This window comes from Pan troglodytes, chromosome 23, assembly GCF_028858775.2.
Source record: "Pan troglodytes isolate AG18354 chromosome 23, NHGRI_mPanTro3-v2.0_pri, whole genome shotgun sequence".
In the NCBI taxonomy this organism is placed as follows: domain Eukaryota; kingdom Metazoa; phylum Chordata; class Mammalia; order Primates; family Hominidae; genus Pan; species Pan troglodytes.
Window position 1 is genome coordinate 34,402,732 of NC_086016.1, and position 27,468 is coordinate 34,430,199.

Below are 27,468 nucleotides of genomic sequence, written 5' to 3' on the forward strand. Positions count from 1 at the left end.
ATGTGATTTTATGTATTTGGAGCACAGTAAGTAAGTGTGGCTGTGTGAAGACACGTGTCTGACTGCTCCTGGGCTTGTAGTCTCTCTGCCTGTCTCCTAATCCTTGTGCCTCTGTTGCTTCTTCACATTGCTGCCTTGTGTACCTGCTGATCTCTGATTGTGTGCCAGGAAAGATATACTTAACAAATTGTTGGCAGAAATATTTTGAAGCATCGGATGACGAGACCTCTCTGGAGAAAAATAGCATTTGCCACCATCCATTGCCTGGGGGGTGCCAGCAGTCTGGTATCCCCATCATCAGATTTCAGGTGGTGAGGGCCTCTGGGCCCCAGGTGAGGTGGGACTGGGCTGCAAGATCTGGTGCCGCTTTTCTCCACTGTGCAGCCTGTCCCTTCTCCTGCATCCTAACTCCTCCTGCTGGCGGGTGGGGCCAGAATCAACTGTGTTCAGCGTGAGGGACACACGGTCCCAGTGTGAGGGACAGTGGCTTTTCAGGAGCACGGTGCTCATTAAAGGAGGTTACTCTGTCCCCTTGCCTATGAGATGAGAAATGAGAGGCACATGGCATGTCACACCAGGGGCCACTGAAGGCATACCATCTGCAGTGATTGGCCTTGCCCCCCCTCACCCCCCCCATGTGCTTTCAGCTCTGTCTTGTCCAGTGCCAGTGCCAGATTCAGGGCACTGTCACTCCTCTCTGACCTTGCCCCTGCCCCTTTAGAGGTGGCGTCCACCTGCCATTGGCATTGAGTGTTCAGGATGGACTCACGTGCCCAGTTCCCCCTAACACCACCTTGGCTGGGACCCCAGTCCCAGATCCTCCACCCTCCCCTACAGAATGACAAATTATGTGGGCACAGGTTCCCTTGAGCTCATTTTGAAACATTGAAGCAAACGTCAATCTAGGGAACAGTTGACATGACACTCCTTTATTAAAACCTAGGGACATTGTTATAAAAACTACTGTATATAGGCCGGGCGCAGTGGCTCACGCCTGTAATCCCAGCACTTTGGGAGGCCGAGGCAGGCGGATCACGAGGTTAGGAGATCGAGACCATTCTGGCTAACATGGTGAAACCCCGTCTCTACTAAAAATACAAAAAATTCTCCGGGCGTGGTGGTGGGCGCCTGTAGTCCCAGCTACGCAGGAGGCTGAGGCAGAATGGCGTGAACCCGGGAGGTGGAGCTTGTAGTGACCCGAGATTGCGCCACTGCACTCCAGCCTGGGCGACAGAGCGAGACTCGGTCTCAAAAACAAAAACTACTGTATATAAAGACAAAAGAGCAACAGCGGTCAGTGAAAAAAACATTGTTACACTCCAGTATTATTAGGCATATTATTGGTTTTTGGTTTTCCTGGTTATCAGCTCTGAGAGAGACCCCATGCCTGCCCACAGGAAGTCAGAGTTTACAGGAGAGAAAATATTTCCATCCCCCAATCCCTGCCGCTGCGTGCCCTTGTCTGGCTGGCCCTGGGAAGGACACATCACCCTTTTGTGGGAGGTTTTCTGCCTTGTTAAGGTGACTGAGCCTCTCACCCTTGCAGCCCCCACCTCGTTACTGCACATTGTCCAGACACTGACTGCTTGGTTATTTGACTATGATGTATGCCACTAGCTTTAAAACGGGAAATGGGGAACAATAGGAAGAAACTGACGTGCAATTCCAAGAAGAGGCGCTCTCTCTCGGGCAACCAGCTTGGTTCCAGCTGTGGCCAGGGTGGCCATGTCATCTATAGTTTTTGATCCTGTGCTCAGGGATGGCACTGACCAATGTGGGATCCTGCACATTTTGGAGGCTGGTTTAGGGTCATTCAACAGGGTACCTCATTGTACAAACCCAAGGGTGACCATTCTCAGTGCAGTCTATGTACACGGTATCCCTGGGAGCCCATTACCATTTATGGGACAGTGTCGTGAATGGTGCCTCCTGGAGGTGAACCCTGCAGCAGCCCTGGATTTCAGTCTGTTAAGGGCAAATCTATCAGGGCTTTGATGTGAAGACAGGAGTTTTAGGTACAGAGTAACTAATAGTCTAATCTGCTCTTCATCAAGCATCTATCTAGCACCAGCTATTGGCCAGGGGTTTGGACTAGAAACTGGGGTGGTGGGGGCAATGACATCTCCAAGGTCACTTTCCTGGGTGGGACTTCTGAATTCATTTTGTGAATCTGAGTGTGTCTGTTAGGCACAACTAGCCATTTCACCGGTGGTCCCAGCTATAGCAGGAATGGTTCCCACAAGGGCCCTGGGTACAGGGCCAGGCAAGCGGCAGGCGTTCGGCAAGTGTCTGTTGAGAAGTCCGTGTCACTGAATGGGTTTTCTAGGAGGGTCCTGACCTCTTCTAGCTCGCCTGACTGCTTAACATTTGAGCTTTTCGGGCCACAACCCCCAAAGTTGTTTGTTTGCATGCATGCACTTAAGCACCAGTGTGGGACGTGTTCGTGCTACAGCAAGGAACTAGGGCACTGTGCATAGTATCTGGCACATAGTAAGTGCACAGGCTTGTCTTCCGGAGGGCACAGGGCATGGTCCCAGCCCGGTGATGTAGTCCTGGACTGCAAAGGGCAGTGATTAGGGCGTCATCCAGTCATGGCCTCTCTGACTGTCCCGATGCTGTGGGGGCCGGGCAGACACCCTCTGATGCCCACCATGTGAGCAGGATGATTAAGAATCCCTGCAGTTTGCTTCCATGTTTCCAACCCTAGTTTTTCACAGCAGACAAAAACAACCCACGTGGATGTCTCCCTGCAGTGATGGGTGGCCCTTCAACATTGATAAGACATGTTCCCAATAACTCCATCCAGGTCTGTTATTCCTTCCTTCCTTCTTACCTACCTACCTAGACAGAGTCACTCTGTCACCCAGGCTGGAGTGCACTGGTACGATCTCAGCTCACTGCAAGCTCTGCCTCCTGGGTTCATGTTATGTTAATTTCAAACATGGGGGAAATCTGTAAATTCACTTCCGAAGGCTCTTCCTGTTGATGGGGGCCAGTACACCCAAGTTGAAAAATTAAAATAAGCCAATTAAAAAATTTTACAAGTCTGCACCTCCAGGAACCCCATGTCCTTGAATGGCACAGTCTCTGATAGACACGGTGATTGCGAAGGCAGCCAAGCCAGTGGAGGGGCCTGGGTGTGGACAGCAGCTAGAGGGATGTAAAGGGCCTGGCCCCACCAGGCTGGAATCCTGACCTGACCTGGACAGCAGCCTGTGGGGGAGTCAGTGTCAGGCTCAGCCACACCCACAGCCCTGGTCTGTTTGACATGACCTGAAGAGAGCTTTTGGGATGATGGTGAACTGGAAACCATCTCCTGGCCAAAGAAGCCTGTTAACCCCCCATTCCTGGCTGTGTTTCCCCTGACATTCCCAAGTCCTTCTCTTCAGCTCTGGGCCACATTTGAATCTTTCTGATGATGAGGGGAGATGCCACCCACCCTGGGAACACTGTCAGCTGCCTACTTGCTGCTTTCTAGAGCATTGGAGACAGCAAGAGGGATCAGATCTACCTATGAAATCACATGTATGTGTGTGAGGGCATGTGCTTGTGTGTCCATGCATGTGTGTGCACCCATGTATGCATATGTATGCATGTGTGCATGTATGTACTTGTGTTTTCAATTAAGGCCTGTTGCACATGTTCCCAATAACTTCATCCAGGTCTGTTATTCCTTCCTTCCTTACCTACCTAGACAGTCTCACTCTGTCACCCAGGCTAGAGTGCAGTGGTACGATTTCAGCTCACTGCAAGCTCTGCCTCCTGGGTTCATGTTATGTTATGGTCAGCTGCTGGCCTGGCGGCTGGAGGGTCCAGGTGAGGTGGGTGAGCAGGCTGCTTCTCTAGGTGCAGGGCATGTTCAGAGGCTAACATGAGGGCAGCGAGCCAGCGGGTACTACCAGCTATTGGTTCTGAAGAGAGATTCCAAAACACACAATAATCACACCATACACGGACGAGAGGGAAAGCATAAAACTGCTCGTGAATCACACAGTTCCCAGTGAGAAACAGTCCTTACAAACGCGGTAGTTCTGCAAAGCAGCCTCGAATGCAGATTCCTCTGTGGACATCTTGTCCTCTTCTTTCTCTCGTGTTTTTCTTTTTGTATTATTATTACAAATTACATGGTGATGGACAGAAGCTCACAGCAAAAAGTAAGAGTAGGCAGCTTAAAAAATCAGGTTGAGTTGCTAAAAAATGATGACTCTAGAAATCTACGCTTAAACTTGTCACTACCCTGCATCCATCTTGTTCTCAGGGACACTCTACTCATTGAAGGACCTGCCAGCCACAACCACAGCAGGATGGGGACAGTGTTTATCACAATGACCTGGGGACCCACAGGGTTTTCAGGAGCCCTTGACACCACTGGGGGATTGAATACACACACACACCTGCTTTCCACACCAAGTGTTCACACCCACGTGCACACGGTTCTCACCCCTCGGCTCCTCCGTGAGACAGCAAGGGCCGTGACCCCCTGGCACCCCACCTCACACACTTGACAGATAAGAAGCAGAGGCTCTGAGAGGTTAAGTGGCTCGTGGGGGTGACCTGCGGGAAGGAGGGTGCTGTGGCTGGCTGCACTCTGCACCTGCCTTTGCTGCAAGCTATCTATACCATGTGTGCTGGGTCTTGATGATCTCTGCTGAGGCCTCTTGCTTGCCACAGAATGTTCCAGTCCTCAGCCCAGCTGCCCAAGAGGGACTTGGTAGAGCAGCAGGACCACAAACCCCATGAGTTTTTCAGTTATTCCTGAAAAGACCTCTGGGTGGTGGCAGGGTGGTGGGGGGGGGGGGGAGGGGGGACGGGGCAGTGGCAGAAGGAATGTCCTCCTAGAAGGTTGTAAATCTCAAGGGATGCTTACGTGGACTCCAGCTCTGTCTGGCAGTGACCTCTGACCTTAGGTGTCCAGGAGAGGGAGGCAAGGCCACCAGTTCCTTTTTGGCAGAGGAAGCACCTATAGAGCATCATCCAGGACAGCAGGACATGAGGGTTGCAAACTCCTTAAATACCCATCTGACTCCTTCCTCTTACTGATGGGGAAACTGAAGGAACAGACCTTCCCTGAGGTCCTGCTGCTCTCAGTGGCAGAGCTGATGTCAGAATCTGGGTCTTGGGCCCCCACCCCAAGGCTTCCTCTGCCTTCCAAGGCACTGCACGTGGGACACAGCTGTGGCTGCCCCAGCTGGGCTAGCAGACAGGCTGTGCACCCCCTTATGGCAACATGGGCCTGGGGGGTGCCCTGGGATTGCTCATGTCAGGGGAGAGGAAGCTATGCCTTTCTCTAATTGAGACCCCCCCCCGCCCAGCACAGGTTCTCCCACTTTGCCTCTGCCAAGCCGTATGCCTGGACACTGGCAACACTGCCTGGAGGAGACAGCTGGACCCAAAGACTGAGGCCAGGGGCCTGGGTCTTCCACAGCTGACCTGTGTGACCCTGGGCAAGCCACTTGACCTGGCTGAGTCTGTCTTCTCATCCATAAAATGGGGAGAGCCCCTTCTTCATGGGGCTGTTGAGAGGATGAAGAGCCAGGGAGAATGGAGGATGCTTTATGCCCTAGCAAGTTTGTTCTGCTTTTCCAAAGGCAGGGCATTGTGTTTGCACAGTGTGATTCACAGTGGAGCCCAGGGCTGGGCACTCTTGCCCTCATCTCCTGCCTTCCCTCTGGGTCCCAGCCACCTGGCTTTCTTATGCTTCCTTGAAACCAACCAGCCTGTGGCTGCCACAGGGCCTTTGCACTAGCTGTTCCTTCTTCCTGGAATGCTCTTTTCCTATCTTTAACACCTATTACTAGCTCCTGTGTGTCATTCAAATCTGGCCTTCAATCATCTGCTCAATAAGGCCTTCCCAGACCACCCCAGGTCCACAAGGGTCTCACTCACTTGTCCCTCAAACTGAGTTCCCGGCAGAACACTCGCCGCCCTTGCCACCTTCACTGTATTCCCGCCCTAGCTAGAAAGCCAGCACAGTGAGCAGGGACCTGCCTTGCTCACTGTTGTGTCTGGTGAATGGATGGGCAGTCAGTGTGAGAACACTAGATCTGATGAATGAGGAAACTGGGTCAGAGGACACATATATTTATTAAGCAGGGCCTCCTGAGCACTGGGGGAGATTTGGTATCACTAACACCCATGGAATGAGTGTGTCTACACTGGCAGTGTGGCCTTTGGAGATGTTTGTGATCATTTAGGTGATGCCATCTCATAGGTGCCCCGGGGCAGGAGTGGAGGTGATTAGCTCTGTGGGTGGATGTTACGGGCATCTAGGCTTATGTGGAAGTCCCACTTGAAAGTGGGTGGATTTCTAGAACCCTCCTCTCTGGGTTTCCATAGCCTCGTTACCCTGCCCAGCAAAGATCCATGTGTCTGTCGCCCCTACCAGATGGGAGGCTCCCCAGGGGCAGAGATGAGGTCTGACTCATCTTTTGTCCCCATCACTGCCCAGCATGGGGCCTGGCACACAGCAGGTGCTTAGCCAGAATGTGCTGAGTGGATCAGCGCTCTGGGCGGTGATGGTGGAGAACTCAGGGCGACAGCCTGTGGAGGCATCAAGGAGATGCTCCTGGCATTGTGCAGGGTGTGTCCTGGCTGGGGAGCACGTCATGTCCAGGGAGTTGGAGCCTGGACTTTGGGTTCCTGCACCCCTGAGGTCAAACGAGGGGTTGGTCTCCTCCTGGCCATGTGGCCCTGGGCACCCCTTCCCCACTGTGAGCTTTTTCTGCAGCTTTTTCTGCAGGGGGTTAATCATACCTGCCTCCCATGTGGTGAGAGAGAGTGCATGAAAACACTTAACTTGGTACCTGCCCTGTGGTCAGCCTGAGATGCGTCCCTGAGTATTTTTGTTACAGGAACGAATTCTGTAAGAACCAACCCTGACTGGCATTTTCAAATCCCCAGTGCTCCCTGAGACACAGAGGGGCTGTACCCTGTGCTTAGCAAGAAGCTTGCAGCCTGGACATTGACACAGATGAGAACCCCCAGCCAGAAGGTAACCCGCACCCATCAGAGAACTTGAGGGGTGAAGCCCCAGTAAAAACCAACCAACCAAACAAGAAGAACACCCCAAATCACACGCGCGCGCACACACACACACACGCACATTCAATATTCTGACACAAATAGCCCCAAGGGGCCGCTATTGGAGGGAGCAGGGGCAAGGGAAGCTTCGGTTTTCAACCACGGGTATAACTCACAGGCCTCAATTCTCCTGGCTGGAATCAGCCAGAGTTGCTTTGTCTTGGTCATCCTGAGGCCACAATAAGTCACCTCTCAGAAGCCACCAGCCCAAAACAGGACTATCACTTGTGGACAGGTGGCTCAGAATCTCCTCCCCTGCACCCCCAGCCCCTACCCCTGAGTTTGCTCGTAATCTTAGAAGTCCGCAGAAGGGGGCTTTGGGCACAGGCAGCATTTCCTTCTCTACCACCTTGGCTGTCCCTGGCATCTCTGTAGAAGTTGTTCTTCTCGGAGGCTGCACTGGGTATTTCAGATCTCATCTCCCCCATCCTGAGGCACAGCAAAAGGGTTTTCTGGAGGAAATACAAGGAAAAAAAATAACACATGGTGTCTCCTCAATGGGGACATTTCTCTCTGGCTTCAGTGCCAGAAGCAGCCAGGTTTCCTCTGAACACATGGGTTTTGTCTTCTGAACATCGTGAACCATGTGACTTTAAGACTGGAAGCAAGACAAAAATGTCTGCTATCATTATAGCTCCATATAGTACTAGAGCTCTCGCTCATGCAGTAAGACAAGAAAAAAAAAGCATAGACTAGGACTGGAATAGAAGAACCAAAATTACAGTTAATTGTGGATAACTTACATAGAAAATTTAATAGAATCAACAGGTTAATTAGTAGAATGGAGAGTGCATACATAGAGGTATAATAGTCAACCTGTAAGACATCAGATCAATTTATAAAATGCAACAGTGTGCATTGACCTCAGCAGTTACTAGGGTAATTATATGTCATGGCTTGGGACAGTCTCAGTTAACACTTGTTGTTCTGACATAATTTTTAATGTTGTTCCCCTTTTACCCTCAAAAGTATTCTGATTTGGATGATAAATTATACTGTCACCCTTGCTATAACAAACTAAATATTAAACACAGATACAGATGCCATTCAAACTGACAAAAACGATCCTGTATTTTGGAATGACACTAAGATATGACCATGACCATGTCATACAAAGCTATAGAGAAGATACCAAGATGCTCCTGGAATAGGGAAGAGCCAGGAGAGCAGTGGAACAAGATCTACAGTATGGAAACAGGTCTGCTGGGCACTTATAGCTTTGAATGGCAGAGTCAACTTGCAAACAAGACAACGAGGAAAAGAAATACAAACTCCATCTGTGGCAGGCAGCATGAACCCCACTGCCCTGTGTCTATTACAAGAGCAATTGCCCAGCCACAAATACTTACCTTCCCAGACTCCCTTGCAAGCAGGGGTGGTCACATGACCCAGTCTGGCCAATGTCATGTAAGTGGGAGTCTATTGGGAAGGGGACATGAGTCCAGGGGAAGATGAACTATCTTGCATGCATGAGAATGAAGGATGCTCACTAACACAGGTGGAGTAGAAGGCAGGGAGAAACTGGGTTCTGGTGGCAGCCCTGGACTGCCCCCTCCACACCACTGCAGTCAAATTTCCTTTACTTGCATAAATCGCATCCGGTGACAGTTCTTAACTGATAAACCATCTTCAACCAAACTACATGTTTTTTGGGCAAACGGAGAAGTCAAGGGAGTGGCTCCGACAAAGCCAGCAAAGCCCACCTCCCCAGAGTGAGAGATACGCCAAGAAGTAGAACCTACTCTCCACTCTTTGCATCAGTGGGAATGTGTACAGGGGCTAAGGGTGAGAGATTCCGTGGGGCCATCTCCTCTGCTTCACAGAACAAAGCCAGGTACTCTCCATCACCGACTTTTTTTTCTCCACAGCACACACCTCTATCCAGCATACCACCTATTGTACTTACTTGAACAGTTTATTGTTTGTCTTCCCCACATAGAAAGTTAGCTACAAGAGGGTTAAGGTGATTGTGTGTTTTACACATTGCTGCATTGCCAGGGCCTAAGACAGTAACTGGCATACTGTAGGGGCTTAATAATATTTATCAAATAAATGAATGAACCAAGAATTTAAAGCCCAATGAACCATCTTTCAAATATAAAGTCAACAGAAAAACATGTTGAACATATTTTTGAATTATATTTCCCATGACCCCTTCTTAAAAAAATTAAGGACACCCTTAGGCAAATCAAGAATGACTCAGAAAAGTTTAATATAAAAGGATGGGCAGATGATTTTTTTAAAAGTTCTGTGGATGGATGGCAGTGATGGCTGCTGTATTAATCCATTTTCATGCTGCTGATAAAGACATACCCAAGACCAGGCAATTTACAAAAGAAAGAGGCTTAATTGGACTTACAGTTCCACATGGCTGGGGAGGCCTCACAATCATGGTGAAAGGCAAGGAGGAGCAAGTCACGTCTTATCTGGATGGTGGCAGGCAAAGGGACAGAGAGAGTGAGCGAGCTTGTGCAGGAAAATTCCATCAGATCTCATGAGATTTATTCACTATCATGAAAACAGCATGGGAAAGACCTGCCCCCATGATTCAATTACCTCCCACTGGGTTCCTCCCATGACACATGGGAATTGTGGGACTTACAATTCAAGATGAGATTTGGGTATGGCCACAGCCAAACCATATCAGTTGCCCTACAGTGAGAAGGTACTTAATGCCCTGTACTGTATACTTAAAAATGGTTAAAATGGTAAATGTTATGTGCATTCTACCACAATTCATAAAAAGGATGAGCAGAAGCATAACAAATGCAAATGAAGAGAAATCAGGGGTCAAGGTGTAAACGGAGCACTGCCAAGAGTGCCAGCAAGGAGCATAGAATTTGTGTAACTGCAGGACTATTACAGCCAATCTAAAGATTATGACCATCACAGAGAAGAATGAAACAAAACAGAGAACTGGCATAAATAATAAAAAGTAGGAGGGGTGGAGGTGAGAAGGAGGGAGGTAATACAAGTAAACTATGTCATATTCATATATAGTTGGGGGTCTAAGTAAAATTAGAGGCATCAAGGTAAACAAAAAATGTAATCAACTAAAATAACTTGATGGAAGGGAGACAAGAAGAGGGAAAGTGGAAATATTCTAATTTTGATATTGTTCACAGTAGGGAGAAAATAAACGCTGTCTAGAGAAATAAAAGGATTAAAGAGATCATGTCATGTTATAATTATGAAGATAACCATGGGATCAAAAACGCAGCTTTCCAAATTATCAGAAGACATACACACGGAAAATAAAACAAAGACAACAGAGACCATATGGTGAAAATTGACAACCCCCACAAAACTATAAAAGCAGAAAGCCTATCAAACAATGATGACAGAACTAAGACCAAATGCATCTGCCATATCAGTAAATGTTAATGAGCCATACACACTTGCTTAAAAAAATAAAAAAAAAGACTGGATCACAAACAAGGGCACTAAAGGTAGAATGATTCAGCAAGGTTTCATAGAAAAGGATGGGCAGGGCCGGGCATGGTGGCTCACACCTGTAATCTCAGCACTTTGGGAGGCCAAGGCAGGCAGATCACGAGGTCAGGAGTTCAAGACCAGCCTGGCCAACATGATGAAATCCCGTCTCTACTAAAAATACAAATAAGTTAGCCAGGCGTGGTGGTGGGTACCTGCAGTTCCAGCTACTCGGGAGTCTGAAGCAAGAGAATCACTTGAACCCAGGAGACTGTCTGGAAAAAAAAAAAAAAAAGGGCAGATGATTTTTATAAAGTTCTGCAGGTAGATGATGGTGATGGTTGCACTACAGTGAGAAGTACTTAATACCCCTGAACTGTATACTTTAAAAATAGTTAAAATGGTAAATGTTATGTGCATTTTACCATAATTTTTAAAAAAGGATGAGCAGAAGCGTAACAAACAAATGCAAATGAAGCTAAATCAGGGGTCATAATCTTAATATCAGACAAAGCTGAAGTCAGGGCAAAACATATTGAATGAGAAAAAAGAAGGGCACTGTGTGAGGGTGAAGGATGAGAGTCACCATGAAGATCTAACAGTAATGAATGTTCATGTACCAAATAGCATAGCCTCAATATTCATAGAGCAAGACTGGAAATTTAGGGAGAAAAAGCAGAGTATGCTAGCATTAGTGCCTTTTTTTTTTTTTTTAAAGACAGAGTCTCACTCTGTTGCCAAGGCTGGAGTGCAATGGTATGATCTCAGCTCACTATAACCTCTGCCTCTTGGGTTCAAGCGATTCTCCTGCCTCAGCCTCCTGAGTAGCTGGGATAACAGGTGCTCGCCACCATGCTCGGCTAATTTTTTTTTTTTTTTTTTTGACTTTTTAGTAGAAATGAGATTTCACCATGTTGGCCATTCTGGTCTCGAACTCCTGACCACAGGTGATCCGCCCACCTCGGCCTCCCAAAGTGCTGGGATTACAGGCATGAGCCACCACGCCCTGCCTAGTGCATTTTAATTCACCTTTCTCAATCCATTCCATATGCAGTTGGCAAAAACAAAAGTAAGGAGATAGGGAGCCAAATAATCTAACAACTCTGTGTGTGTGTGTGTGTGTGTGTGTGTGTGTGTGTGTGTGTGTGTAAAACACAGTCTACCTTCATTCTATTCAAATGCTCTTGAAAGTGCATACACAAAAAGTGACTATCAGGCCACAAAGTAAATTCCAAAAAACAGAAAAAAGACAACAGTCTCTGATCACAATATACTAGAATTTGAAAATACTAATAATGAAACCACAGACCAAACCAAACTTTGCCACCAAGAAGTCTATAAACACTTAAATAAACTTCAGTTAAAGACAGCAAAAAATAAAAACTGCAGAATATCTAGACAATAACAAAATATATATTTAAGGACCTGTGGGATGCAGACGAGCCAATGCTAAGAGGAACATATATAGCCTTAAAACACTGATCTTATTAATAAATTAGAAAGCATGAATTGCCCAACTCAAAAAGAAAAGAAAGACAAACCTAAGAAAGACATTAGCAATAAATAAAACAGAAATGGAGTTAACAGCAGGAGAAAGGAACTCATAAATAACTCCATGTTCTTTTTTTAATTTTTAAATTATTTTATTTTTTTAGAGACAGGCTCTTGCTCTGTCACCCTAGCTGGAGTGCAATGGTGCAATCATAGTTCTCTGCAACCTCAAACTCCTGGGCTCAAGTGATTCCCCTGCCCCCGCCTCCTGTGTAGCTAAGACTATAGGTGTGCACCACTACACCCAGCTAATTAAATAAAAATTTTTTGTAGGGATGAGGTCTTGCTGTTTTGCCCAGGCTGATCTTGATCTCCTGGCCTCCCAAAATGCTGGAATTACAGGCATGAGCCACCATCCCTGGCCCCAACTATTTGTTGTTTGAAAAACAGTGAGACAAGTTCCTGCTGGGGAATCTAATGAAGCAGGAGATATAATACATAGAAGGTGGAGGTGACTGCTTGGAAGGATTCTCTGCATGTTTGCTCTCCAGTTTCACTTCTGACCATCCCTTAGCCCCTCCCAACAGGCTTTTCTTCCAACTTCTCTGCAGAATTTGCCCTTGTCAAGGTCACCAAAGACCTCCATGTTAATAAACCCAGTGGTCAATTCTCAGTCCCCCTTTCACTCATCCTCCCAGCAGCATTGACTCAAGTGATCACTCCACCTGCTTCCAGGACACTGCAGTCCCCTCTCCTGGTCCTCCTCCTCCTCCCACTGCTCCTGCTCCAGCCCCTTGTTGGTCTGTCCACATCTTCCCGACCTCCTCTTCACTCTTTCTACTCACTCATGGACCTCATCTCTTCCCAAGGATTTAAACACTATATGTTGATTTTTTTTTTTTTTGAGATGGAGCTGGAATTTCACTCTGTCACCCAGGCTGGAGATACATTGATGACTTTTGAGCCTCAAACTCTCATCTAAACTCCATTCTGATGGCCAACGTGTCTACTTGATGTCACTAAATTGATATTTAACAGACACCTCAAACTTAATATATCCCAAACTAAGATCCCAACCTTCCTCCCCCATCTAGCTTTTCTCACAATTTTTCTGACCTCAGGAAATACAACTCCATCCTGCCAGTTGCTCTCCTCAGAGGCCTGAAGTCATCTTTGACCCCTCTTTTCCTCTCACACTCCATATCCAACCCAGGAGCAAATCCCATTGGCCCTTCCTTTGGAATCTCAACAAGCCTGACACTTCCTGATGCCTCCACCACTCCTACTGTGGTTCACGCTGGCAGGATTCTTGCAGTGGGTGTCTGCGCTGGTCAGCCCCTTCCGTCTGCTCTCAACACAGCAGCCAGAGGAGCCCTGTGAAAACCTAAGTCCAATTATGCCACCCCTTTCCTCAAAACCCTCAGTGGCTCCCAGATTCACTAAGAGTAGAAGCTAAAGCCCTTCCCACCCAATCACCTCCCTGTCCGATTCCTCACTCTTTTCCTTTTCATTCTCTCCACTCCAATGGTAATGGTTTGTTTAGTGTCAATTTGACTGGGCCACAGGGTGCCCTGATATTTGGTGCGACATTTTTCTGGGTGTGTTGTGAAGGTGTTTCATGATGAGAGGAACATGTGACCTGGCAGATGGAGGAAAACAGTGTCCTCCCCTGTGCAGGTGGCCTCATCCAACCCGCTGGAGACCTAAACAGAACCAACAAGTAAGGGGGAATTCACACTCTCTGCCTGCCTTTAAGTGGGGACATCATTCTTCTCCTCCCTTTAGACTCAGGGTGGGACTGAAATTCACACCATTGGCTCTCCTGGGTCTCAGGCCCTTGACTCATAGTGGAACTCACGCCATCAGCTCTCCTGGGTCTCAGGTCCTCGACTCACACTGGAACTCACACCATGGGTTCTCCTGGGTCTCAGGCCCTCGACCACACTGGAACTCACACCATCAGCTCTCTTGGGTCTCAGGCCATTGACTCACACTGGAACTCACACCATCGGCTCTTCTGGGTCTCAGACCCTCAAATCAAACAGGAACTCACACCATCAGCTCTCCTGGGTCTCAGACCTTCAAATCAAACTGGAACTCTCACCATTGGCTCTCCTGGGTCTCAGGCCCTCGACTGACACTGGAACTCACATCATCGGCTCTTCTGGGTCCCCAGCTTGCTAACTGCAGACCTTTGGATTCCTCAACCTGCATAGCTGCAGGAGCCAATTCCCTACAGTGTGTGTCTTCATGTGTGTCTATATGCGATTGGTTCTGTTCCTCTGGAGCACACTGACTAATACACCATCTGTACCAGCATGCTCCTGTCTCTTCTCCCAGATAAACCCAAGGCTGAATCCCTGATCTCCTTTAAGTCACCTTTTTAGTGAGCCCTTGGCCACATGTTTAAAATTATCCTTTACCTCAAATGCATTATCGCTGTCTAAAAGTCCATATATTTCACATATACATTTTAAAAATTGTCTGCAGTCTCCATAAAAGCAGGCTTTTTGCTGCTTTTGGCCCATGACTATATCCCCAGGGCCAATAACGATGCCCAGCACAGGGTCAGCACTCAATTAAGATGAACTGAACAAACAGAAGAACAAAAGCGACTGCCTGCTCAACTCCACAGAAACCAGGAAGCCTCCAAGAAACGGATCAATTTCCAAGAAAAGAGAAATTACCCGAAGGATCCGGGAAGGGAGAATCTAAACAGACCAATTGCCAAGAAGAAAGAGAGAAACTGTCAAACAGCAAATCCAAACTCTAAAATAAGAGAAATGCAAATTAAAGCCATAATGAGAGAGGATTTCAGAGCTCAGACAAAAGGGAGCATCCGCATTCCTTCACTTGCCACCCTGACACTGATCAAAAGGGCTGAGCACCCAATGCGTTTGCTGGTTTGGGTTTCTGCTTCACTGCTGGTGGGGAGGACGCTGGGGTCATTTCTTTGGAAGGCAATTTGACACATGCCTACGGTACAGATGCCCATATCCTCTGACCCAGCAGTCTCACGTAACGATTATCCTACAGACATGCTCACAAGGGCAACATAGGTACAAGCACATTCATCACAGAAAGGTGGGTCACAGCAGAAGATTAGGATCAGTGAAGTCTCCATCAGCAGGATGCCAGGTCAAAAACAACAGCTCCCGCACAATGGAGAGCCATGCAGAGACCAGGCAGGCTTGGGCAGCTGTCCTCAGCCACCTCCCATGCTCTGCTTTCCTTTCCTGGGTGTTAGTCATTGAGATTCATGATTTGTGGCATTAATGCCACTTACACGCTGAGCCCTCTGCCCTGAACTTTAGTCTTGAATTCCCACCTTCCTCCCCTGGGCCATTTCTGTACTTTCCGCTCAATTTTTCTGTAAACCTAAAACTGCTTTAAAAAAACAATCTATTCATTACCTAGATAACAAAATTCGTAAGACAGTGAGATGTCACTTTAAATCCATCAAATCAGCCAAACTTAGGAGATCAGATGATTTGAAAGGTAAGTGAACACCCGCGAAGGGGACTCACCACCATGCTGTGTGGACGATCCGGCAACCTCTTTCTGTGTACTTCCCAAAGAAGCCCGGGAGCTGGTCTTCAGGGGCAACCCGTCACCTTCCTAGGGAACTGCATTAGCATGAGCTGCTTCTTTTTAAGAAACGTTTAAAGCCAGGCACGGTGGCTCACGCCTATAATCCCAGCATTTTGGGAGGCCGAGGCAGGCGGATCACCAGGTCAGGAGATCGAAACCAGCCTGACCAACATGTTGAAACCCCATCTCTACTAAAAACACAAAAATAAGCTGGGCATGGTGGCGTGCACCTGTAATCGCAGCTACTCAGGAGGCTGAGGCAGAAGAACTGCTTGAACCCAGGAGGCGGAGGTTGCGGTGAGCTGAGATCGTGCCATTGCACTCCAGCCTGGGCAATAAGAATGAAACTCCGTCTCTAAATAAATACAAAACTTAGCCAGGCATGGTAATAGGCACCTGTAGTCCCAGCTACTTGGGAGGCTGAGGCAGGAAAATCACTCGAATCCAGGGGGTGGAGGTTGCAGTGAGCTGAGATCGCGCCACTGCACTCCAGCCTGGGTGGCAGAGCAAGACTCTGTCTCAAAAACGAACACAAATCTTTTAAGTTCAGGGGTACACGTGCAGGATGTGCAGGTTTGTGACACAGCTAGATGTGTGTCATGGGGTTTTGTTGTACAGATTATTTCATCACCCAGACATGAAACCTAGTACCCATTAGTTATTTTTTCCTGGTCCTCCCCCTCCTCCCACCTTCCGCCCTTCAGTGGGCCCCAGTGTGCGTCCTTCCCCTCTATGTATCCATGTGTTCTCATCATTTAGCTCCCACTTATAAGTGAGAGCATGTGGTATTGGGTTTTCTGTTCCTGTGTTAGTTTGCTAAGAATAATGGCTTCCAGCTCCATGCATGTCCCTGCAAAGGACATGATCTTGTTCTTTTTTATGGCTGCATAGTATTCCATGGTGCCTACAGTCTTCCATACAGTTCTCAGAAGTGAGGGTGCAAGAGCCCCTCTGGCAGAATGCATAGGTCTTGCACATAAAACGTTGGGTCAAAGGTGAGAAATACTATACATGACAAATGAAAACACTTCCATGTTCCCAGCATTGTGCATAATTTGGGCATCACACTCAATTAAGATGAAAGAGTGGGGTGGAAGGAGTAGGAGTGGAGGATGGGGGAATGGGCAGGTACAGTAAGGGACCCATCACGGCCACTGATGTTGGAGCTAGGGACCAGGAGGTGTGACCAGCTCAACATTCTAGACCTAAGGGTTGGAAACCAGAATGAAGCCTGGCTGACTCGACCATGAGGCTGAAAAGCTGAGAACATCACACAAGGCAAGTGAAAAAGGGAAGCGCATCCTCACCTGCCCTGCTATGTTCTTAGGTGGAAACTTACAACAGGGTGGCCACACGGTAGAAACGGCCAGAAGCAGGCCAGGGGCAGTGGCTCACGCCTGTAATCCCAGCACTTTGGGAGGCTGAGGTGGGTGGATCACGAGGTCAGGAGTTCGAGACCAGCTCAAACATGGTGAAACCCCATCTCTACTAAAAATACAAAAATTAGCCAGAGGCAGTGGTGCACACCTGTAATCCCAGCTACTCAGGAGGCTGAGGCAGGAGAATCACTTGAACCCGGGAGGCGGAGGTTGCAGTGAGCCAATATTGTGCCACTGCACTCCAGTCTGGGCAACAGAGCAAGACTCCGTCTCAAAAAAAAAATTATTGAAAAAAAAAAAAAGAAACAGCCAGAGGCCCAGGGGAGCTGGGAAAGAGCAGGATGGGGGCTGCTTCCTGGGTGGAGCCCTCGGTTGCACAAATGGGTTCTGAGAAGTGCTTCCTGCCCCTGGGCTTGTGCATGGCATGGCTGTGTGTGGGGACAGGCAGACATTCTCACATGCCAAGGGAAGCTGAAAAGGAAAAGGACTTTGGGTTGCATTAATAGAAATATATGTACCAAAATAGAGCAGATGACCCAAGGTTCTGCTGATCTTTGTGGTGGCTGGACCACAATGTCAGAATTTCAGCTTAGGGGGGCTTGCAACCAAGTGTCCAATTTTCCTAGAATTTATCTTTACCTTTCTTCTTTTTCCCTGTATGTTCACCTCTTAGCTCTTCAGGAATGCAATTGTAACGTTTACCTCCTCTCCACCAGGCGCTCTCTGCACTGCAAGCGTATCTAACTATAGTTCGATTTGCTTAGAAATTCTCAGGACAAAATGTTGAACCAAACCAGGCACCCTCCGGGATTCTCCCCCACCAGGAGATTGGCTCGAGACAACAGTTTACAGCTTAGCTCTGTCCACCATGGCGTCCTCCAGACTACCCAACTGAGAAGACACAGAAGCAAGTCAGGTGGACCCCGCACCTCCTCACCCCCTCCCCTGCATGCTTTTCACACCAAGTTCCCTTTTAAAGACTCCACTTTCCTCCCCAAAAGCTGAAGCAATTCCCTTAAGTCAGGAGCCTGTATGTTTCCCCTTAACCAAGCTCTGGAATGAAGTCCCTTTCTTTCTACCAGACCTCTCTCTGTTCATTGGATTCTGCAAGAGGCTGGACATGGGTTCAGTTACGGCCTGACTCAAGAGCCCGTCTCCAACCTCCATGCTGCACAGGAAGGGAAGAATGTGACATGGACTCATTCTCAACCCAGGACCTGGTGACAATTCAGTCTATGGCCTTGGAGACCCTGTCTGCAGGCACGGACGGTGCCATTAGGCTGGAAAAGGTTGGAACAGAGGGAACCCAGGGGCTGAGGGAAGAAGGACAAAGTCAGGAGGCTTGGAGAGGAGGTCCAGGTGATGGTCGAGGCCTCTGCTTGGTTTCCCCAGGAATGGTAAGCTCACTCCTTTACAGGCCGTTCCCTTTTAAGCTGCTCAGTTCCCTGGAAAACTTTTACAACACAGAGCCAAACCCTTGCCTGTGGGCCACAGTCTGGCCTTTCTGGCCCATGGTGGCCCTTCTGGGATAAGGGTGGCAGCAGCCATGCCCCTCCGCACTCCTTTTTGCTGCTGCAGGCTGATACGTTAAAGAGGTTGTCCATTCTGGGGTGGGGGCAGCCTCACCCGACTTTGGCAGAGACCTCCCGATGGTTGCCCCTGTGTGGCAGTCTTTGCATTCCCCAGAGCGGTGTCCCTGGAGGGCAAAGCAGCTTTGGTCACTCCCTGGGGATACACCTCCGTTTGGGGATGACAAGCACCAAATTCAGGCTGGTGGACCCAGGAGGGGAGGTGTGTCACTGGGGCATGCTGAGGGTCACTATGGCATTGACGTGGCTCTATTTCTCATGCCAGTGGTGAAAACGTGGTGTTTGCTTCATTACTTTTTATACCTCATATATACATATATGTGTATACATATGTGTGTATATATGTGTATACATATGTATGTGTGTATATATATGTATACATACGTATATATATATACACACACATATATACGTATATATACTAGATTCTCTTGCAGAAAATGAAATATTTCAAAATCAATGACTTTTTTAAAAAAACATTCTACTTACAGTTTCTTAGAGGGTAAAATTTTGATGTCTTAGCTGGGCCTCAGGGCCTCTTACCAACAGAACTCTTACCGCTTTCAGTTTTGTGGTCTCCACTCCAAAGTACTCTTTCCAGAAAGCCCCAGTGTGTTCTTCACATTATGGGAACACCCTCCCCTATCTCCACCTAGGAAACTCCTACACATCCTTCAAGACCTCACTCACTGGGCGCCCCTTCAGCGCAGCTTGTCTGACTCCCACAGGCCTTTGTAACACCCTGTACCACACAGCACCGTAGAGTCCTATGGCAGAGATGTCCATGGCCTCAATGTCAGACAAGCCCAGGTTCAGGTCCCAGCTCTGCCCCTCACAAGCTGTGTGACCCTGGGCAAGTCATTAACCTCTCTGGGCCTTAGGCACCCACCTAATACCACTGTAGGCCATCCTCACCGCTGCCCAGCAGGGCTATCACTCCTGTGGACACAGCCCAGCCCATCAGCCCACAGTAGCCCCGGGAACACTTCCACATTGCACAGCCTTCTGGAAGGAATCTTTGGCAAATGTCAACTCTTGTTCTGCTTTCATGGCAAGCACGCCTTGGTCACATGCGGGGCTGTAGCCTGTGAGTGCAGGAAGCTGTTCCTGTGTGGCCATCGACTCCTGCCACGGAGAGCACTCGCCTGCCCTGATGCGGGAGTCACGTGTCCTCCTAGGCACTCTGCAGGTCACCTTGCCCCTCATTGCCAGTCCCGTAGACCCCGAGGCCCAGGCCCACCAGTGCTCCCCTCACTCAGTGTCAACTCTTGGCCCCTCGCACTAGGCCTTCCAGTAAGCCAAAACTGTGGCACCTTTGCCAGGCCTGGGCTGGGGGCTCAGAACTGAGCCAGGTGTGGGCCCTGCCCTCGAGGGCTCCAAGCTGGTGGGGGAGCCACACCAGGACCCCAAAACAAGAGCAGCAGACCCACGCTGTGTCAGTGGTGAGTGTCTAGCAGTCTTGGGGCCCTGGCCGGGGTGGAGATTGGGGAAAAAGTTATCGGGAGCAGCCACAGAGCTGGGCCCTGGACAAGGTTTGTTGGGACGACAGGTGACTCTGGGCAGATGGAACAGCCTCAGCCAAGGCCATTCAGAGGATCACAAGGAGCATGGCTGTCGCGGCACAAGATGCTCCCGGCAGGGGTGAGTATGGAGAGGCAGCAGCCACAAGGCCTTCATCTGCCAGAAAGTGTCTGGACCTGATCCCGAGGCTGTGGGGAGTCGACATAGAAGATCGTTCCTAATTCTCATAGCGGCAAGATTAGGGCTGCAGGGTACTGATTCTCTCTTCTGCGCCGGGCACCGTGCCAAGCACTTCCCATGCATGTGTAGCCTCAGTTCTCTCAGCAGCCTCAGGGGTGGGGACCACTAGTCCCTGCAACTTGCTGATGAGGAAACTGAGGCTCAGAGAGACAATGTCACTAGCCCAAAACTGCGTATCTAGCTAGCAGTGGAGCTTGGCCTGGGCTGCTGACCACAGGGCCACACAGCCAGCCCCTCTCGTCCAGGGTAGTGGCCTGGGCAGGCTGGGGAGCAGCAGGCTGCCCTGCTGGCCCTAGTGGCCCTGGTGAGAGAGGAGCTGAGCCTGAAACCGGAAGCAGGGCCCACGGGGTGAGGAGGGTCTGCAGCTGGCAGGCCTGGTGGGCTGGTACCTGCAACCTAAGTGGGAAGGTAACAGAGCACCTGGCAATTTGAATAACAATGAAAGCTTCCAGAATGCAGACCCTCTGTGACAATAACCCTTCCTGCAGACAAAAGCAGAGGAGTCATGAGGCACAACACGCCTCATCCCAGGTGAACTGGAGACAATGTGTTCCCCAGCAGCGGCAGTGGCTTCTGTTAGTTGGCGCTGACTGTATGCACGTGGGGTATGGGGCTGGGAGCCTTCACGTATTTTTTTTTTTGAGATGGAGTCTCTGTCACCCAGGCAATGGCGCGATCTTGGCTCACTGCAATCTCTGCCACCCGAGTTCAAGCGATTCTCCTGCCTCAGCCTCCCAAGTAGTAGGGATTACAGGCACCCAACACCATGCCCAGCTAGTTTTTTTATTTTTAGTAGAGACAGGGTTTCACCATGTTGGTCAGGCTGGTCTCAAACTCCTGACCTCAGGTGATCCACCCGCCTCGGCCTCCCAAAGTGCTGGGATTACAGACATGAGCCACCGTGCCCGGCCGCCTTCATAAATTTTTCTAAGGGATTCTCACAGGGACCAGAAAGGGGGAGATGCTATTAATCCTACTTTGTAAATGTGTCCCTGCAAACAGTACAGGGACATCAAGGAACCTATTTGGGGCAAGATGGCCATCCCAAGGAACGCTACCTCAATACGGAGAAAGAGACTCTGCTGACACGATAGAGTTGAGGGTTTTGGCAGAGGGAGATGAGGCTGGATTAACTGGCTAGGCCTGATGCCATCACAGGGTCCTAAGTGAGAAAGGCAGGAGGCTCAGAGTCAGCAGAGGGGATGTGGCCACGGGAGCAGAGGTCGGAGAGATGTCCTTGCATCTGGAAGGGGCCAAAAGCCGAGGAATGTGGGTGCCTCTGGGAACTGGAGCAGGCAAGGAAATGGACTCACCCCCGCAGCCTCCAGCAGGGCCCCGTGCTGCTGATGCCTTGACATGAGGTGTTCATGAGTCTCCTTTCCAACTGCTGTCCTCCGGATCTGTACAAGACTAAATCTATGTTGTTTTAAGCTACTGCATTTATGATAGTTTATTACAGCAGCTACGGGACACTCATATAATACCCAAGAGAGATGTGTGCATTCATTTCACCAGGAGACCTGGATGCGAAGGTTCACAGCAGCTTTACTGATGACGGTTAGAAGGTGGAAATAACTGAAGTTTCCTCAAAAGGTGATGGAGGAACATGGCGTGGTACGTCCACACGATGCAATGGGCACAGATCCAGGCTGATAACTATCACTGGGCACAGATCCAGGCTGGGGCCAAGATGGGAACCTTTATCTTTTGCTTCCTGGCCAGAGTGCTCTGCCCCAGCACCTGCCTTGTCAAAGCCCTGGTGGACCCGTGGGATCGCCCAGTTCTTGCACCTTCACTGGGAGGAAAGCAGAGACGATGACTCCATTTTACAGTTGGGTAAAGTGAGGCTCAGGGCCATGCTGCCCAGGGAGGAGCTGAAGAGAGACCCGAGGCCTGCTGGGGACCAGATCTTCTCAATGGTGGTTCCTTTTGGTATCCTCTCTACAAGCCCAGTGCAGAGCCTGGCACGTGGGAGAGCTTTATGGGAGTTTGCTGAATAAATGGCAGAGAGCAGGTGTGGTGTGAGCTCTGGTGGCTGGACTCACCTTCCCATCCCCTGCAGACCTGTCCTCCTGACAGGGTCCAATGTGCAAGGGTTTGGGGCACAGTTGGAGTGTCCTGACGGATGTAGTCACTCTCAGGGGATGTCAGTCCACGGACACAGATGCAGCAAGGTCCCTGGAGCCCTGCCGGCCTCCCTGCATACCCTCTGCGCTCTGAGGAATGCTCTCTGCCGGGATGGGGCACCTCGGGCATGGCATGGGAGGCCTCTAATGTGGCCCAAGATGTTTAAACAGAGTCCTACAGGCCCCAGCCTGAATTGGGCCCTTGGACGAGGTCCCCAACACACACACACCAGAGCCCCAGCAATTCACAAGCCGTGTGACCTTGGACGACGTCCCCAACACACACACCAGAGCCCCCAACACACACACACACACCAGAGCCCCCAAAACACACACACCAGACCCCAACACACACACCAGACTGTTGACTTTTTCCTTCTGCCCTCAGTCCCCCCATCTGTAAAATGTGGCTGCTCACAGCCCCCTACTCTGATTCTACATTGAGGCCTGTAGTATGCAGCCCTAAGACAGCCTCCAAAGAATCCACCTGCAGCTACTCACACCCTCCTTTGGTACCCAAAGGAGAACAAAGGATAGGGACAGAACCAAGTGGCTCACTTGTAACAAATGGATAGAATAGAAGTGACAGGCATGGGATGTCCCTTCCAAGGTTAGGCTCCAAAAAAGTGGGTTCCACTGGGCTCTGCACCTTGAACTCTCTCTCCCAGAGCCCTCTTTTTGGGTGGTCAGCTGTCATGCCATGAGCTACCCTGCGGAGAGGCCCACCCAGTGAGCAACTGACACCGCCAGCCAACACGTGAACCTACTACCAGCCACCTGAGTGAGCTGGGAAGTGTATCCTCTCCAGCAGAGCCTTGAGAATGACCACAGTCTCAGCCAATGCTTTGACTGCAGCCTCCTGAGAGAGCCCAAGCCAGGAGACCCAACAAAGCCACACCATGACTTACACCTTTCTGACTCACAGAAAGGGTTAAACGCTTGTTTTAAGCTGCTGACTTGTGGGGTACCTTGTTACACAGCACCAGCTAGCTAATACAAAGCCTCAGGGCAGTGCTAGAGATTCTGGGAGAGGGAGGATCTTGGAGATTGTGCATCTGGACATCCCTCTACTCTACCCTCAGGGAACGAGCCTCTGACCTTGGCCTGCACACCCCAGTGATGGGGAGCTCCCTGCTTACTGAGGCCAGCAAATCTGCTGTGGAGCCAGGCTGCCTGGGAAGGTCTTCCCTCTGCCTCCTGCTTCCTCTTCCTACTGGTGCCAGCATGGCTCTGGGGGTTCCCTGGCACCAGCCCCATCCTTCAGGGATGTGTGGGTTCCCCCAGAGTGAGCTGGCGTCTGGATCAGGCTTCTCTGCATCACAGTTTCATCCCCTTTTCTGCTTTTTTCTGCTTCAGGGGAGAGTTGTTGGGAGGCAAGTGAGGGCTCGGGCCCAGCCCTGCCATTCAGTGTGCACCTGGCAGAGAGGACCCCAGGATGCACCAATCTTCACTCAGCCTTAGCTCAAAGTCACCATCTCCACCCGCCTCAGTTTACTCATCTGCTACATGGAGATTTCTGTGAGGACATGAAACACTGCATGTAACAACACTTGGCACACAGAAAGCACTCAAGAAATGTATGTCTATTGAGTCGGGAGAAAACATATTCAAAGCGGGGCCGCGGAGATGCTTGAGGGAATTTTTACTTTGTCTTTAGCAAAATATCTTGCTGGGCCATCTAGATGGATGCAGATGGGGAGGGGACGAGGCAGTGGGGGTGTGTGTGTGTTTCTTGGGGGGGCTCTGTCTGTTGGGGGGCTCTGGTGTGTGTGTTGGGGGCTCTGGTGTGTGTGTTGGAGGCTCTGGTTTGCGTGTTGGGGGCTCTGTGTTGGAGGCTCTGGTGTGTGTGTGTGTGTTGGGGGCTCTGGTTGTGTGTGTGTGTGTGTTGGCGGCTCTGGTGTGTGTCTTGGGAGGCTCTGGTGTGTGTGTGTGTGTGTTGGCGGCTCTGGTGTGTGTGAGTGCTGAGAGCTCTGATGTGTGTGTGTGTTGGGGGCTCTGGTGTGTATGTTGGGGGCTCTGGTGTGTGTGTGTTGGGGGCCCTGGTGTGTGTTGGGGGCTCTGGTGTGTGTGTGGTGGGGGCTCTGTGTGTGTTGGAGGCTCTGGTGTGTGGGTTGGGGGCTCTGGTGTGTTTTGGGGGCTCTGGTATGTGTTGGGGGCTCTGGTGTGTGTGATGTGGGCTCTCATGTATATGTGTTGGAGGCTGTGGTGTGTGTGTTGGAGGCTGTGGTGTGTGTGTTGGGGGCTCTGGTGTGTGTGTTGGGGACTCTGGTGTGTGTGTGTTGGAGGCTCTGGTGTGTGTGTGTGTTGGGGGCTCTGGTGTCTGTGTTGGAGGCTCTCGTATGTGTGTTCGGGGCTCTGGTGTGTGTATTGGGGGGCTCTGGTGTGTATGTCTTGGAGGCTCTGGTTTGTGTGTTGGGGGGCCCTGGTGTGTGTGTGTGTGTTGGGCGCTCTGGTGTGTGTGTTGGGGGCTCTGGTGTGTGTGTATGTTGGGGACTCGTGTGTGTGTTGTTGGGAGGCTCTGGTGTGTGTGTGTGTTGGGGGCTCTGGTGTGTGTGTTGGGAGGCTGTCGTGTGTGTGGGGGGGCTCTGGTGTGTGTGTGTGTATGTTGTGGGGCTCCGGTGTGTGTGTTGGGAGGCTCTGGTGTGTGTGTTGGAGGCTCTGGTGTATATCCTGGGGTCTCTGGTGTGTGTGTTGGGGGCTCTGGTGCGTGTGTGTGGGGGGGCTGTGTATATTGGGGGCTCTGGTGTGTGTGTGGGGGGCTGTGGTATGTGTGTTGGAGGCTCTGGTGTATGTGTCGGGGGGCTCTGTGCGTGTGTACTGGTGACTCTGTTGTGTGTGTGTTGGAGGGCTTTGGTATGTGTGTTGGGCCCTGTGTGTGTGTGTATTGCGGGCTCTGGTGTGTTGGGCTCTGGTGTATATGTTGGGGTCTCTGTGTTGGGGGGCTCTGGTGTATATGTTGGGGTCTCTGTGTTGGGGGCTCTGGTGTGTTGGGGGGCTCTGGTGTATATGTTGGGGACTCTGGAGGCTCTGGGGTGTGTGTGTGTGTGTGTGTGTGTTGGCTCTGGTGTGTATGTGTTGGGGGCTGTGTGTGTGTTGGGGGCTCTGGTGTGTATGTGTTTTGGGCTCTGTGTTGGCTCTGGTGTGTATGTGTTGGGGGCTCTGTGTGTGTTGGGGGCTGTGGTGTGTGTGTGGGGGCTGTGGTGTGTATGTGTGTTGGAAACTGTTGTGTCAGGGAGCTCTGGTGTGTGTGTATTGGGGGCTCTGGTGTGTTGGGGGGCTCTGGTGTGTATGTTGGGGGCTCGTGTGTGTGTTGGAGGCTCTGGTGTGTGTGTGTTGGGGGCTCTGGTGTGTGTGTGTGTTGGGGGCTCTGGTGTGTATGTGTTGGAAGCTCTGGTGTGTATTTGTTGGAGGCTCTGGTGTATGTGTGTTGGAGGCTCTGGTGTGTATGAGTGTTGGGGGCTCTAGTGTGTGTGTCAGGGGCTCTGTGTGTATTAGGGGCTCTGGTGTGTGTGTTAGGGGGCTCTGGTGTGGGAGGCTCTGGTGTGTGTGTTGGGGGCTCTGTTGTGTGTGTGTATTGGGGGCTCTGGTGTGTTGGGGGGCTCTGGTGTGTATGTTGGGGGCTCGTGTGTGTGTTGGAGGCTCTGGTGTATGTGTTGGCTCTGTGTGTGTTGAAGGGCTCTGGTGTGTGTGTGTTGGCTCTGGTGTGTGTGTGTGTGTGTGTGTGTGTGTGTGTTGGGGGCTCTGGTGTGTATGTGTTGGAGGCTCTGGTGTATGTGTTGGCTCTGTGTGTGTTGAAGGGCTCTGGTGTATGTGTGTTGGCTCTGGTGTGTGTGTTGGGGGCTCTGGTGTGTGTGTGTGTCTGTTGGGGGCTCTGGTGTGTATGTGTTGGAGGCTCTGGTGTGTATGAGTGTTGGGGGCTCTCGTGTGTGTATATGTGTTGGAGGCTCTGGTGTGTGTGTGTTGGCTGTGGTGTGTGTGTTGGGGGCTCTGGTGTGTGTGTTGGGGGCTCTGGTGTGTATGTTGGGGGCTCTGGTGTATGTGTTGGGAGCTCAGTGTGTGTGTATTGGGGGCTCTGGTGTGTGCGTGGAGGGCTGTGGTATGTGTGTTGGAGGCTCTGGTGTATGTGTTGGGGGGCTCTGTGCGTGTGTACTGGGGACTCTGGTGTGTGTGTGTTGGAGGAGTTTGGTATGTGTGTTGGGGGCTGTGTGTATTGCGGGCTCTGGTGTGTTGGGGGGCTCTGGTGTACATGTTGGGGTCTCTGGTGTATATGTTGGGGGCTCTGGTGTGTGTGTGGGGGCTCTGGTGTGTGTGTGTTGGAGACTCTGGTGTATGTGTTGGGGGCTCTGTGTGTGTTGGGGGCTCTGGTGTATTAGGGGCTCTGGTGTGTGTGTTGGGGGCTCTGGTGTGTGTGTGGGCTCTGGTGTGTGTGTGTTGGCTCTGGTGTGTGTGTGTTGGCTCTGGTGTGTGTGTGTTGGCTCTGGTGTGTGTGTTGGCTCTGGTGTGTGTGTTGGGGGCTCTGGTGTGTGTGTTGGGGGCTCTGGGTGTGTTGGGGGCTCTGGGTGTGTGTGTGTTGGCTCTGGTGTGTGTGTGTTGGGGGCTCTGGTGTGTGTGTTGGCTCTGGTGTGTGTGTTGGCTCTGGTGTGTGTGTTGGGGGCTCTGGTGTGTTGGGGGGCTCTGGTGTGTGTGTTGGGGGGCTCTGGTGTGTGTATTGGGGGCTCTGGTGTGTGTATTGGGGGCTCTGGTGTGTGTATTGGGGGCTGTGTGTGTGTTGGGGCACCAAGGCACATTGTAGGTGCTCTGGGAGAGCCTCTCCCTGGCTGTTTGACTTTGGACACGTGCTTTGGCCTCTCTGAGCCTGAGTTTCCGGCAAAATGGCAAGAAAAACGCCGCTGGCGAGATGGCAGCACAAGGGAAATGGCCGTGCTCTGCAAACTCCCTCGCACCCCAGTCAGCTCCGCGCCCCAGTCAGCTCCCCTGGTCTCCAGGAAATACCAAAATAAAGATCCTGCTTGAGGACAA

The 27,468-nt window shown here is 50.6% G+C and overlaps 1 pseudogene; it reads left to right on the forward strand.

Annotated features, from left to right (window-relative positions):
- LOC129138465 (cleavage and polyadenylation specificity factor subunit 1-like) overlaps positions 1–27,468 on the forward strand; it is a 67,660-nt pseudogene extending 40,192 nt beyond the window's left edge.